Here is a 16,524-nt window from a genome sequence, read left to right as displayed (position 1 = left end):
AGAAATGTGTAATTTGCATACAGTCTGAGTGACTCGCTGTAGTCAGGAGCGAACCTCCTTTAAACTGAAAGGGGACGACATTGACCGGGGAATATCTGACTTTACTCAAAAGGCAGATATAGGCGAACACGGATATTGGAGCGACCGGTTGTTGCAGCAGCAGCAGCAGCAGCAGCTTCCTGCAGAGCCTCAGAGGGAGTTTCTGGGCATGAAGCCACCTGTCAGAGGAGAGAAAGAGCCAGAGTCTCCTCAGCATCTGTCCTTCAGCAACAGACCTCAGAGTCTCTGCTGCTGCATCACATGATCTTTACCGTGTTTAACGACCTCTGAAATGCATCATCACTGTCTTATGGAAATATTTGATCGAGAATATATCAGTGGAAGTTCAGAGTAGAGTAGCACAGATTAGAAAAGTATTTGCCAACTATTTTGATAATTGTTTAAAGGTGAGGTAGGTCATGTTGGAGAAACCAGCTCGGGTGCGCTAGAATTTGAAAATACACAGCCGGAGAAAATCTGCCACTTCCTTACAGAGCCCCTCCTCCAACACACACAAACGCGCACATGACCAATGAGGGCACGAGATAAGTTTGTGCACAGATGGAAGGCTGACAGGCAGGTAGGCCATCCAGTTACTTTAGCCGGGCCGGCTCAGATGATTGGTCGTGCTTTTTGCAGCGCCACAGCTTCCACAGATGACATTTCTTTATGGATTTTTTGTCAAAGCACTTCAGATATTCATTGCTATCGGGATGTTAAGAGCATTCCATGGAATATAACAAAAAGTGTATCTCGAGCCGGTTTCTCAAACTTACCTACCCTACCTTTAAGTATTTTGTCATGGAAAAATTATGTCTTATATTTTGAATATGGAGAGGTCCTTCCATTCTCAGTTTTAAATCAAGCGTTAGTATATATCCTTGGATTTTGGACTGAGTAATCGAGACATTTAAACAACTTAATCAACAAAAATGACTTAGTTTCCGATAAAATAAACGTCTATTTTAAATAGTGGTTATTTTACAATTTCTTATTCCCCCCAGGGATAAATACATTTTTCCTTTATGTGCCCACGACCAACCATGTTTACACACCCTGGCTTTAAATGGACCTTGATGTCTGGATCTAGAAGTTTGATGGGTATCTTTTCAAATGTGTGTGTACAACACCAATAACCAGAACCACAGACAGACCAAACGCCCCCATCACCACCGAACAAACACCAACCTACACGCTGCCGTCCACAAGGAGAAATAACCATCGCAGATTTTAAAAGAGTCCGCACGAGAAGGGATGTTGACAGATGTTGTGCAGGGCTCAGCTGTGGTGGGCGGTGCCGCTTCAGACCCACTACCAAACGTTCCAATAACATACTAATGCCATGTATGTACAACTGTACCATTATGGACCAAAGACGCCGGTGTGTGTACTCAAGGCGCAATAATTCAGATTTGTACTACACAGCACTGTAAGCATAATACACCGAGTGGACCGCAAAGCAAGACACTCCCAACTCTACGGGCCGATATTAAAAATACATTCATATTTGTCAAGTCATTTATTATGCTTTTATTGATGTTGTTCACACTGCCAGGAAATTGAAACCCGTGAGTGTACGAACTGACTCCAGGGTTTACTTTGAAGCTTTAGAGACATTTGACTGTTTTTCAGATTTTTGTTTTGGATTTTTGTTTTTATCTTTATCCATTAGTTCAAAGCTTTGAGGCTTTATTTATAATCTAAACATTTAAATCCTGCGCAGATTCTCCTTTTTTGCATGTCTAATAATTGTGTTAAACCTGGTGTTTCTGCACATTAGCAGATAAAGATGATCCTCCATTGGACTCCTTTGTAGACTTCAGCGCCAAAGTGACATCACTCCGTAATACTTGCGCTCCTATTGGCTAGCGCTCCAACACATTGTACATGATAGGCTAAGGGTCATATGTCATAGAGGAGACACTACATACTGATATGAGCTGAACATCAGCAGAGAGGACTTTTTAAAGTAGAGACACTACATACTGATATACACCTGAACATCAGCTTGAGAATACTTTTTAAAGTAGAGACACTACATACTGATATACACCTGAACATCAGCAGGAGAGGAATCTTTAAAGTAGAGACACTACATACTGATATACACCTGAACATCAGCAGGAAAGGACTCTTTAAAGTAGAGACACTACATACTGATATACACCTGAACATCAGCAGGAGAGGACTCTTTAAAGTAGAGACACTACATACTGATATACACCTGAACATCAGCAGGAAAGGACTCTTTAAAGTAGAGACACTACATACTGACATACACCTGAACATCAGCAGGAGAGGACTCTTTAAAGTAGAGACATTACATACTGATATACACCTGAACATCAGCAGAAGAGGACTCTTTAAAGTAGAGACACTACATACTGATATACACCTGAACATCAGCAGAAGAGGACTCTTTAAAGTAGAGACACTACATACTGATATACACCTGAACATCAGCAGAAGAGGACTCTTTAAAGTAGAGACACTACATACTGATATACACCTGAAAATGAGCTGAATATGGCCCCTTTAAATCCAGAGTATCTAAAAACTGGAGATTCCTTTTCTGCTATTTACTAAACCAAATGTATATCTATAGGTAACCAAGGGCCGTTACTCTATAATAAAAATGTTTATTTACGGACTTACGGACAATAGGGTCATTCACAGAAAAAGTAGGAAACACATATTTAGAGCAGCAGCAAACCAAATCAGGAACAAGGACAGAGGCACAAAGAACGACAGAATGTACGGCATTGTGCAAACGAAGAGAAAACAAGTTAAAAATATTTGGAGGAAATGCTAAATATAGGAGAAATGACCAGCAATGTGCTATAAGGGTCTCTACATCTAAGTTAGGCGAGGGTTTGTGGGTTCAGGGAGTCAGTGTGGGTTTCTGGAAGGACACTTCCTGAAAATGTGACACCGTTTAAATATCTTGTTAGACTCTGTGAATCTTGTTAGAGTCTGTGAATCAATGCTTATGGATTTACAAACCTAAGAGTTCAAAAAGCTTGGTGTAGGATGTCCAGCTTCAGAGTGATGTAGATGACGCACTTTGCTAATTGTTAGGCGAACAAACGCTGCTATTCACTGTGTGTTCAGTTGGTAAAGACATCTGCAGACAGGTTGTCGTGAACCCATCAAATAATATTTAGTTTTGAATATTAAGCCAGCCAATGGGTTCATGCTAAAGATATTCAGCCGCTCTGCACCCCGCCTCTGGAACTCTCTCCCACCTGACATCCGCAACACTGACTCTCTCCCCATCTTCAAATCACGTCTCAAAACACATCTCTTCACACTCGCATATCCACCCTGATCATTATCCATCACACATCCTCTGTTTTTATTTATTTGGTTATTTGATTGATTTATATGCTTTTATGCTGGTGTTATGTATTGTGTATCTTGTTTTGTATGTGTTTGTACAGCGACCTTGAGAGGCTTGAAAGGCGCCTATATAAAATAAATGCATTATTATTATTATTATATTCAAAAGAGCACAAACTAGTTTTTATAGCTTCTGAATTTTGCTCTTAGATTATTGCATTTCACTTTAAAATGATGGTAATAAACATGAGTTTGAATGGAGCCTTTAGCAGGGAAAGAGGAATATATTTTTTAGGATTTTTTAGGTGGAGACCAAAACTGAGCAAGTAATGACAATATTAGATTTAAATTAGAGATGTCCCGATCCGATCACGTTATCGGAGCCGATCACGTGATTTTCAAAAGATCGGAATCGGGAGAAAAAAAATCGGGGATCGAGATTTTTTTATTTTTTTATTTTGTATTCAATGTTACAAAACAAAAATGACCATGTTCAAGTCTTAAAGTCATCCTGAGGCCTTAGTTTTGGTTTCAAATTACAAAACATCATGTATGTGTTGCTTCTTTGGGGCTTGTTTTCATAGACCTGGTTGCTTATTTCTCTCAAATCTGGCAACAGAGTGGGGAGGGCTCAGTGTCTAATTGTAGCAGTAAGCTAACGAGTACTGAAAGCTTTATTTTGTTTTGATCCAATGCTGCACAACTGAACTGATCCAATGCTGCTGTGAAAGAAAGAAGCTATATCCATGTTGGATAGAATATCCAATTTATATAAAAAAAATAACCTTAAGGGACAACTTGAATGCTTTTTTTCTTTTTTTTGTCTTAATGCATTGCATAAAGATCGGATCGGGAAAAATCGGTATCGGCAAATTGTCAAAATCAAATGATCGGAATCGGATCGGGAGCAAAAAAAGGTGATCGGGACATCCCTAATTTAAATTGATCATGTGAACTCGACTCAAATTGAAAATAATGCTGCTTAAATCCCTGTAAATGATGTCTATTCAATATGACAAAAATTTTAAGTAAACAAAGAATTCCAATGGAGACCGTTTACGTCCTACAGAACCCATTAAAGGAAGGGAAAAACCACAAAGAGAATAAATAATAGGGCCTCTTAAATAAGTTTCAAACCAAGTAACTACCAGAGCAGAGAGAGAGCATGAATTCATGAAGGGGAGGAAATCAGCTAATGGAAACCAGTGAGAAGCTGAACTCAGTCCCATCAGAGAGGGCAGCAGCTCTGCATGATGTAACTGATGGATCAATACTAACTCTGTTGAGCCTGACGCAGCCGGGTTAAGCAGGATACAGGCGGCACATCAGGACATCCCAACCTGCTTCTTTGATTCCACGTAAGACAACAACAAAAAGCCAATTTCTCTTTCTCTCTTTTGTAGCTCCTATCCAAAAACAATGAGCTGAAGCGATCTGTTGGATGTGAAGGTGGTGTGATGTGCGGAGAGAGCAGCCACATGCTCTCTTATTTCACCAACAGAGAATCAACAGACAGGGGAAGCCTGCCATCGAGGATCCAGAAATCTATATCGTCCACACACAGAGAGAAGATAGTGTTACTGGATGCTGGATAATATTGTGACATGCACTCACGATGCAAAGAAGTACAAATGGCTTCCAATGAGCTCTACCTGTAGATACCAACCAGGCCTTTTGAACTGGACAAACCCAGAAAAACAAACACACCGGCTGTTATATAACAAACTAAAAGCCAGTGGTGTCCTCCTCTCTGCAGAAAATGACCTTGATGGACAATGACAAAGTGGGAGTGAGGACAGGAGGAGACGTCACTGTGATGCTCTTCATCCTCAGAGGACCTTCAGCAGCGATATACAAACACTATGTATGAATGGCATTTGCAGGGGCACTGTTGGATGGGCATGAATGTAAAAGGTCAATTTTTTGGCCTGTGTGTGTGTGTGTGTGTGTGTGTGTGTGTGTGTGTGTGTGTGTGTGTGTGTGTGTGTGTGTGTGTGTGTGTCCACTTGGTGTTTTGTGAATGAGGGGTGCAGCTGAGAGGCCTTCTGCCCGACAGGCTGCTCTCTCTGCGGGGGGGGGGGGGCAGGAACCAGAGGCCCTTCCACCTCGCGGAGAAAACCAAGCTGGGTCCATACGCTCGGCCCCGGGGCCTCTGACGACACACACACACACACACACACACACACACACACACACACACACACACACACACACACACACACACACACACACACACACACACACACACACACACACACACACACACACACACACACACACACACACACACACACACACACACACACACACACACACACACACACACACACACACACACACACACACACACAGGTGCACACTTAACACTTAACACCCAAGCATACAGCGTCAACAAAAAACGTGTGCTTTTTTGCCAAAACATTACCCTGTACCGGTGGTGGAATGTAACAGTATTGTCTTAAAGACGACGTGTCATGCTTATGTGCAGGTGTATATCAGTATGTAGTGTCTCTACTTTAAAGAGTCCTCTCCTGCTGATGTCCAGGTGTATATCAGTATGTAGTGTCTCTACTTTAAAGAGTCCTCTCCTGCTGATGTTCAGGTGTATCAGTATGTAGTGTCTCTACTTTAAAGAGTCCTCTCCTGCTGATGTTCAGGTGTATATCAGTATATAGTGTCTCTACTTTAAAGAGTCCTCTTCTGCTGATGTTCAGGTGTATATCAGTATGTAGTGTCTCTACTTTAAAGAGTCCTCTCCTGCTGATGTTCAGGTGTATATCATTATGTAGTGTCTCTACTTTAAAGAGTCCTCTCCTCCTGATGTTCAGTTGTATATCAGCATGTAGTGCCTCTACTTTAAAGAGTCCTCTCCTGATGATGTTCAGATGTATATCAGTATGTAGTGTCTCTACTTTAAAGAGTCCTCTCCTGCTGATGTTCAGGTGTATATCAGTATGTAGTGTATCTACTTTAAAGAGTCCTCTCCTGCTGATGTTCAGGTGTATATCAGCATGTAGTGCCTCTACTTTAAAGAGTCCTCTCCTGCTGATGTCCAGGTGTATATCAGTATGTAGTGTCTCTACTTTAAAGAGTCCTCTCCTGCTGATGTTCAGGTGTATATCATTATGTAGTGTCTCTACTTTAAAGAGTCCTCTCCTCCTGATGTTCAGTTGTATATCAGTATGTAGTGTCTCTACTTTAAAGAGTCCTCTCCTGATGATGTTCAGATGTATATCAGTATGTAGTGTCTCTACTTTAAAGAGTCCTCTCCTGCTGATGTTCAGGTGTATATCAGTATGTAGTGTCTCTACTTTAAAGAGTCCTCTCCTCCTGATGTTCAGTTGTATATCAGTATGTAGTGTCTCTACTTTAAAGAGTCCTCTCCTGATGATGTTCAGATGTATATCAGTATGTAGTGTCTCTACTTTAAAGAGTCCTCTCCTGCTGATGTTCAGGTGTATATCAGTATGTAGTGTCTCTACTGGGACATGTCTCCATGCTTTAATGTTCAAAAAGCTCTTTATTTTTCTCATACTGCCTGTGCTGCAGCACCTCTTTTCACCCTCTGTCTGAAACCAGAGCCCAGTCTGCTCTGATTGGTTAGCTGGCCGGCACAGTTGGGATTGGCCAACTAGCTTAGAGATGTCCCGCCCCTTAGCCTATCACGTACAATGTGTTGGAGCACTAGCCAATAGAAGTATTCTGTCCCTGATGCGAGTTCTGTCTACGCAAATGTTGGCAGATAGCATAACAAATATGGCAGCAGGAGAGTCAGATAGAAGAGTGTAGTTGAGTTTACTTATATCTTTTTGTCTTCTTTTTCCATCCATTATTTTCCAAAAATAAAGGCTTCCAAGGCACAACACGTTGAGATTGAGAGAGTCCTTCTCCCAAGCCACATGAGAAATTGTTAGAGATGGAGCTTGCTTTTGTAGTGCCCGCTGTGAGTGTACTTTTGGACTCTTCTGTCCCTGATACTTGTTATGCTATCTGCCAACATTTGCGTAGACAGAACACGCATCAGGGACAGGATAAGAAGTGTGAGTGTTACGCTTAGGTCCGGAAGTAAACAAATTATTTACCTTTTTATGGCACATCCTTGCTACTTATGCTTTTATCCTTTTTTAATTTAATTTAATTTTGTTTTGCATTTGTTCTTTCTTTCTTACTTGAACTTCTTAGATTTATATAAATATGGTTATTATTATTTTGCATTGCATTTGACTGTATAAATAAAGCATTAAACAAAACAATAAAAACAATACTTTGGGTATTTTTCTATTATGACCATTGTCTTGGACTATTCATATTTTTTTCTTGCACTATTTGTATCTCTATGGTATATTGTATGTTGCATTGTTGAAGGAGCTTTAGACTTTAGATTTTCATTACCAATAAAACGCGGTACCTTTTGTTCATTTGACAAAAAAGCCTTTGAATCTTTGTAAAAAGGAAGTAGACAAAGCTAAGTAAAGATGATAGATAATTTCCGCTCCGGTAGTCTTGGACCGTTTTCCGGCGCGGAGGAAATCTGCTCGCTTACGGCACTTTTGACATTTAACTCGAGTCTGCTGCTGGGGGGGATCCTAATGATGGATGAGGGCACCCTTGGGTCCCCGGCTGCATGACGAGCTGAAGCGTTGACACCCTGAATCTACGTGAGGATGTACCGCTTACACGACACATCTTGAATCACGAACACAGGGTTCTGCGCAGAGAGCTGTGATTTATTACCGCTGTGGTGGCTGGAAAAAAGAATGTGTTTTCCAGGTTGGAGGAGGCAGGAGGTGTTTGATGATGTATGGCGTCGGGAGGACATTTGTTCCAATAAGAGCAATGCAACTTCAGCATTATGCACCGAACAGGGAACGGTCACTTCCCGCTTCCTGGTTAAACTGCTGTGGACGTTCAGAATTAATGTTGAGATGAACGGGATCCAGAGATGGTTGGAGACGTACGGATTTCATTTGTTTTGTTAAACAAGACTGTGGTTTAACCAACCAGTCCGGACTCCATATGTGTCCAAAGAAATCCTTTCAAATCGATTCATAAAACATGCATTTGTTTCATATTTGATGAGTAATTAAAAAGTAATTTCATGAAATGTTTTAATATTTTGATCAACGTAATTTAATAGAGTTTTTGCCTATTATTTTAAACCAAATAAAGCTCATTATGTTTACATTGTAAAGGCCATTTGTCATTATTTTCTTGCGCATAAAAAAATGTATCAAATAATTGTAAAATGAACTTGCAGATAAATTAAATAATAAAAAAATAGTTTTAAGTTGAAGGCTCTCTACTGTTTATTAGCTTTCCTGACTTATTTATGTCTCATTCAATCCGTTGTACACTAAGGTCTACCTGTGAACATGTTGGCATTTGCTAACAATAGCTAACAATGCTAACCTAGCTAGAAATTGTATTTCATACGTGTTGTATTGGAAATCACTTCCCAGCACCAATGGGACACATCATAACAATCATTTGCGAAAAGCACCATCCTGTTGAGCATGCTATGCTAACATGGAGAGCATTACTAAACACAATAGTCACTGCAAAGCCCCACTTAGACAATAGTCAATACATTTCCTCCAAACCAACACTAAAGTCGATTATTGGATTGAGGTTTTCTGATCGGTACAAAAGCCCTGAAGGATTCCCAAGCCTAACATCTATTAAATGAAAAACAAAGTGAAACCATTGTCTATATGCATTTCCTTTGTGTCTCATTAAGATCCAGATTGCACCTTGACTTGGCATGTTCTTCCTTTGTTAAAGGCCCCATGACATGGCCATTTCTACTGATCATAATTCCATTGTTGAGGTCTATTAGAATAGATTTATATTGTGCAATTTTCCAAACTCACATTGGTTTCTCATACAGCATCTCTGTATAGTATGTGTATTCACTCTGTCCTACACGGCTTGTTGGAGCTCCTGCCCCCCCCCCCCCCCCCCCTCCCTATGAGCCACTGTGCTCTGATTGGTCAGCTCGCCCACTCTGTTCTGATGAGTCCACCACCGTTATAGCGGAACATCAGTGATTATGTGTTACAATGGCGTTAGCAACCAGTGATGACATCAGTAATGACAAACAGATGAGAATGCTGTGTGGGGACTGGGTGCCGTGTTGGCGGGACGTTGTGAGGCTCGCTGCTGCGAGGAGCGGACAGTGTGAGCTGGCTTACTGGTGTGGTTTCCTGGTTGCTGCGTGGGGTCGGCGAGACACAGCGAAACCCAACCCGAAACCAGCCCGAGCACACACACACACACACCCGCAGCCTGGCTGTCGCCGCGTCCCGCCGTCTCAGGCTGAGAAATCCGCGGAGCTGCAGCCGACAAAAGATTGAGTGTGTGTGTGTGTGTGTGTGTGTGTGTGTGTGTGTGTGTGTGTGTGTGTGTGTGTGTGTGTGTGTGTGTGTGTGTGTGTGTGTGCGTGTGTGTGTGTGTGTGTGTGTGAGGAAGTCCGCAGATTGGTCCAAATGACTGAATGGCTCCGAGGACGTAACGGCTCCGCGGATTGGTCCATTTGGGTATGGTTACGTCACCATAGTCAGGAAGAAAAAAATAAGAAATCTCCAACGAGGCGTTCTGGGGCAGCACAGACAGGTCTTCTCTGTGTTAGAGTTTCACTACAGGGTGAACTTTGAGGGGTTTTGACTCTGCAGACCGTTTACATGCAGAAAAAGCTTCATAACAAACAAGGGGACGGGTAATAACCGGAAAAGCATGACATGTGACCTTTAAGTGCCTAAAAACAGCAATGTGGAAAACATCAGTGAAGCTCTGAAGATACAAGTGCTCTCACAGTTCACCTGCTACCAAGGACACTTTAAGGTCTGAGTACCCATCACTGACATGAGAACGAAGCTGATGAATATCCATGTTGTCTCTCTGGCTTCGCTGCCTTAGCCTGAACAGAGAGACCTTTGAGAAAAAAAAAACAGAGTTCATGCCATTTCATAAAGCCTCAGCAGGCCGTGGGACCTCAGGACAGCTCCAAGACCCCGCACACCAAATATATGTTTATCATACCACCACTGAATGTGCCTTTAGTGGGGTTAACTTCATCTAAAGTAAAACACAGTTTTGGCTCCAGTGGAAAACTCAGTGAAAGCCATTTGGGCATATCAGTGCCACAGACAGTCCATTATGCTGCCACTTTAGCACCCATGAAACATCAGAATTGATAGACTCCAGCTCCACAGGGATCCATAACAAACAAACAAACAAACAAACAAACAGGAACGTCGATAATGGCCCTGATGATGGTTTTGTTTATGCCCGATACAGTGGAAGACACAGCAAGACAGTTGTTCTGGATAAAAGTGCTTTTCTCTAATGATTTTGAAACATTTCATATCCGGTCTTTTCTGGGAAATGACTCACATTTTCTGTCAGAGTCCAATAGAAAGACGCAAATAATGGTCGTTCATGGTAGCTATATAAAGGTAAATCTATACTGTGTTAAAAAGGTGGATGTCTTGTATTTTCATGCTTCCACTGGCAGTTTTATGACATAAGGAATATATTCTGTGCTTTTAATAGACACAAGAGGTCAATGTCACCCAGCCTGCTGCAACAACACAATGACAGCGTGGTGATTGATGCAGGTACACGGCATCAAACTGGGAACATAGAGTCGTGGATTGTTGTGTCCCTCCTGAGGTGAAGGACACCTCGGGGAGAGAAAAATGATTATAAATAACCAAAGGCACCGGCTCTTCTACGGAGGAAAGAAATCCCCTGTCGAGGACGCGGACTGACAGGAACGACCAAAATGTGACTCTTCAGTACGGAGGGGGAAACATGACGGACTGAGGGGAAAGACTTCACTGGAATGATCAAGAAATCACTTCACTAGGATTCATTTGTTCAAACAGACTGGTCAACACAGTCTCACGGCATTTCGTGTTAAAGTCACGAAATTAATCTATTGATTCGTGTTCACCGACACGATTTCGTCATTTTTTTCGTGTTACACAGAACGATTTTAAAAGCAATGTATTTCTATTGGTAGTATGTTTCGTGCCTGCACCAAATAATAACAAATTATAAGGAAAGAAATATGAAAAAAAATACAGATTTCAGTATTCTGAGGCTCTTTGAGGATTTCTTTTCCTCGCGGACGGCAAAAAAACTCAGATATTATACAATTTAAAATAAAAGGGTTAGGCTTAGGGTAAGATATTGAGTAAGAAAATGTTTTTATGAACCACACAGCTTCCGGTCTTCCAAGACCCTACCGGACAAAAAGACGTGGTGCAGGTACGAAACATACTACCAATGGAAATACATTGCTTTTAAAATCGTTCTGTGTGATACGAAAAAAGGGGTAAAATTGTGTTGGTGAACACGAATCAATAGATTAAATTAATTTCGTGACTATAACACGAAATGCCGTGAGACTGGGTTGGACTGGTGCAGTGATGATGGGGCAAACGCTTTTTGGGGGTATTTACTGACGTATTTCATGTCGTAGAATTCAAATCTCTTCAGTTTGTGTTAACCACAGACCTTTTTCTCAGGATAACAACCAAAAACACATTCAACAAATCTGCTGACTAAGAGATGAAGGAACCGGAAGTGCACTACACTTACTATAAACAAACAATGGTTGTGCACTTATTTGATTTTAAAACACTTTTGCCCCTTTTTTCCATACGTTAACCTACTTATTTTGTGACTTTTGGGGCAAAAAAATGATATAAATTTATATAATTAGACAATACCAAGACAAGTGATATATAAGGAAGAGGTGTAAGGCATTGCTCAGGCAAATAGTGATAGACCAATCAAACAGCTCTTTCATAAGGATTTGTTTACATCCCAGACACTGTTCATACAATAGTTGTTAACAATAGTGGCGGAACAAAGAGCCTTCTTCAGGGTGTAGCCAGGAAACAGTTTCCCCTTCTGTAGAAACATGATAATTGCACCCTAAGTGGAAGGCAAATGCATATAGGGCCACACAATAGTGTTAATCAATTAAGATGTTGATCCTTTATCAAAGAATGAATGTGAAATATTCCCTGGTTCCAGATTCTTTAATGTGGATGTGTTCATTTATTATGTTTTATATAATTGTAGATTTAGATTTGTGGATGTTTGACCAGTAGATTAATCAATAATGAAAATAATCATATTTTCCCAGAGAATACTCCCTCCCTCCCTCCAAGGATGACAATCCGTCACATTATTGATCAAACTCTTTAAACCCAGACAGATATAGCTCCACTTTGTGCCCGGAAATGTTGTGAGCCTTCGGAGAAATATTCTTAATCTTGTGATAAACCAATAGAGAAAATGCCTAGTCGTTCCAAGTGTGTGTGTTTTTTGCAGCAGAGCAATGATGCAAACTGTCCTCAGATGTCCTCTAATCCAGCAGGCAGAGTGCTGCAGAGACCGAGTGGACAGTAGGTCATCTTCCTGCTCTTTATAAACACATCATAATGCATATTTGTGTTTATTTTAAGAGGGAAAACAGTACGAAGAAGTACGAAATCCCCGGGTACATGGGACGTTAAATCCACCAATTTAAGCTCAGATGTGATTATGTAATATTATTGGCGATTTGATCCTGCAGCCACAAAATAAATACATCTGTTTCTCATGAATGATGTCACGTTGTAAGCAAGTTGTATGCAGGAATGATGTGATGTAGTTTCGCTTTCTGTTGCATGAGGGGAAACCGTTCAATAAATCAATTAAGTCCCAAATATGCTCCTCAACAAAACGCATGTATTAAAAAACATGATAACGGTATTTTATGAGTACTGAGGGTCATGTGTTAATTTGGCATGGTCAATTTATCACATGTGGACCGATTATAACAAAGATTTTATACCCAAAATAGAAGCAGCCACAGCGAATTCCCTCCAATAAATCACACATTTTAGTCTACAAAATGTTTCTCAACAAGACGCATGTATTACACATCACGATAACTGTATTTTAAGGTTATTGAAGATCTATGTGTGTATTCGGCATGCTCACTGTATCACAGCTGGACCCTTTAGTACCGATTCTCACAATGGTGTTGTACCACAAAATAGACTTGAACGACGAATACCGTTAAACGAATCACGCATACAAGTGTAAATAAGCTTTTCGACAAGAAGGCATATTATTATTAATAGCCTGTTACTGCTACTGAAGGTATATTAGTTCATCCGGCATCGTAAAATCAGTTTGTTCTCACCAGGCATGCGCACTTACAGAATAATTATTAAAATATATTGGAGGTGCCAGATTTTTGAATGGAGGCTGGTTTGCTACAGGGGCGCAGAGCTGTGATAAAGCCGAGTGGGATAATCAATAACCAAAAAGCCAAATATGACACACCTGTGCAAAAAAACTGTCTTATTTAGGGATTGACAGTACATGCACGTATATAGAACAACAGCAGGAGGCAATATCGATTAACAAAACACCAGAGCACCGTAGAGGCAGTGTTCCTACGCACCTCATACAGAGCCATGCAGCTACAACCAGAGTCAAACCAGCAGCAATAACACAGCCTCAGATACAGCACTTTCAAAATGAAACTGCATCACGAAATCATAGCAATACAACCCATGCAAGTGCTTCAGAATAAATCCAATCTGTATTTGAACACCTCCTCAGCCAATTGAAAAACACCAACTGTAAATGGTAGACAAATTAGCCTGTATTTTTACATAGAGGGTTCCTTATTTATTTGTATTGTAGTTTTTTGCCATTATTATTGAAACAAAACAAATAAAGCTTTATTATTGTTATTTTGAAAATCAACGTACTTCCGGTTACGTTAGGTGCAATTGTGGCTGACTTGCCGCATCTCGCCACCTCCTCCCTCTCACAGACAATGAATGAAGCCAGTTTTGGGGATGAATAAACCCAGGATCACTTCAGGTATCATAACACCCTTTTAGCATTGTAATAACAAAAAGAACACACACCAGATCCACGTTTAGCTCTGGTTAGGCTGTCCATTTTCCCCTTTACCTCACCAAATAGCGACAGGAAAAACACTCTAATCAATAATACCCCACCATGTCACACCATGTGGACATTTACAATAAAATAAATCCTTACAATACATGTTAACATTTCCATTAAGCCCTCAGTGATACATTAATGAGCTTACATTACCTGCAGGATCAACTTCTCTGCGCTGCAGCGGACAGCGTTTACAAGCTGCGTCAAGTCAGCGTCATTCAGCAACACTACACCGGAAGTGTGAAGCCTTCAACATAAAAGCGGGGCGTAGATCAGATCAACTTTATTGATCCCAAATTGGGACTTTTTGCGTTATAGGAGCATGTTAAAACAAAGGCATTTCACATTATTTGAAGAAAAGAGTAGAAAATAAACCCACATAAAATATAAACATCTCAAAATATAAAATAAAACTGAATTCAAAAGTAAAATATAAGTAATCCTTGTACTTTAGTGAAGATTCTGAGTATTTCTTCCAACACTGATGCTAGTCCAGTCAGTCTTCACTTGTAATTAATAAATACATACATAATAATGTGTTAAAGTCATTATTATTGAGCAGTTTTCGGTTTTCCTTCAAAGCGTCGTGTTCTTATTATTAAAGCTAACGTGTAGCCTTATTTTGAAAACCGGAAGTTATATATGACATTTTAGCCAGCTTGACGCTTTTAGCATTAACACCTTACTCACCTAGGATTACCGTAAATATGCTAATGTGTAGTAACACGTTTAGCTGCTAATATCTGACTCTATAATTGTTTGTTTTGTGTTTTATATCAGCTCACTTTTTAACCGGGAATAACGTAAGAAAGGAATCCTCTTTAACGTAGATGCTGCATATTTACAAACAGCATTTCCGGGTAAAACTTTTTTCAACGACAGACAATGAACGTAGCTATGCAGCTTTCTACTGTGAAAATACAGCAAGGAGGCGTTTGGGGTCGATACAAAAACTACCTAATTCACAGCTACATGGGAAAACATGCATACACAATGGGAAATAAACCTCACATTTGTATTGTTATTTATATTTATCACTTACAAATTATGTTTAATTGGTTATGCTATTTTAGTGTCATGAATAAACCAAGTATAAAAGGCAGGAATGTTAATAAAAAGTCATCAATACTTGTACATTTGAACTTTTAAAGATAAAATCAACTCATTTCCGGTTCTTATGGACATAAAACCTTCAAATACATAACTCTAACAAATTATTTAAGTTGCCATTACATATAATATTTATTTAAAATATGATGATGTTCTTCATGCACGTAATTTGGCTTTCTCATTGTCTCTTAAACCACATTGTAAAAATATAAAAAGGATGCAGCCCAAGTGGAACTTGAATCACAAAATACCAGCTAAACATGACCTCATTATTAATGTGCTCTCATCCGAATAATTAACTCATTAATTATTCAATAGCTATTCAATTATATCATTTATTTTATTGATTTGAATATGTAAAACATTACCTATAAAGCCTAAATGGGCAGGGCGCCTCCAATGTTGTGGATCCCGTATTCTAAAATCATACTTTTATCTCCCAGCGTTCGACTCCTTATCTGGCTGATACTGCCTATGCCTATGTATTTGTTTGTGTGCATATGAGCCGTGTGTATTAATGTTTACGCCGGTGTTACTTATTGTATTTAAGGTTGTGTTGGCTAACTGCTCTGTTCTGTACAGCACTTTGGTTAATGTGGGTTGTTTTTAAATGTGCTTTATAAACACATTTGATTGATTGATTTAACTCTAATATATAATAACACCTATAACACACATTGGTATTAATGAAACTGGTAGTACACACCACTGTCCATCCCATTGTAATGATTGAATTACTTCATGAATTTAATTTAACAGAAAACCTTAAATATAATTATATTGACATGAATATATATATGTAAACATACATACAAAAGTTATATTTAAGATGATTTAATATATATCATTAAAATGAACATATGATTGTTGAAAATGATATCTATGGTAAAACGTTCGCCGAAAAGTACAAGATACACAACCTTACTGTTTTAAATAAACAGTGTAATACAGTAATCAGTGCAGTTTATGAATAATAAATAATAATCATGTTATATAAATGTTGTTAAATGTGTCAGGAGGAATTATCTAAGTGTCAAACGGATCACTTGTAAC

The 16,524-nt window shown here is 39.7% G+C and overlaps 1 protein-coding gene across 1 annotated transcript in view; it reads right to left on the bottom strand.

Annotated features, from left to right (window-relative positions):
• hivep3a (HIVEP zinc finger 3a) overlaps positions 1-14,565 on the bottom strand; it is a 40,917-nt gene extending 26,352 nt beyond the window's left edge. The window contains exon 1 of the mRNA XM_079654193.1: positions 14,515-14,565. The gene's annotated coding sequence lies outside the window, so the exon portion shown is untranslated. The remainder of the gene's footprint in view (positions 1-14,514) is intronic.
• Positions 14,566-16,524: the final 1,959 nt, after the last annotated feature.

This window comes from Notothenia rossii, assembly GCF_949606895.1.
Source record: "Notothenia rossii genome assembly, chromosome: 10".
NCBI classification, from domain to species: Eukaryota; Metazoa; Chordata; class Actinopteri; order Perciformes; family Nototheniidae; genus Notothenia; species Notothenia rossii.
The sequence above is the reverse complement of the archived record's forward strand: the minus strand, read 5'-3'. Positions and strand labels throughout refer to the sequence as shown.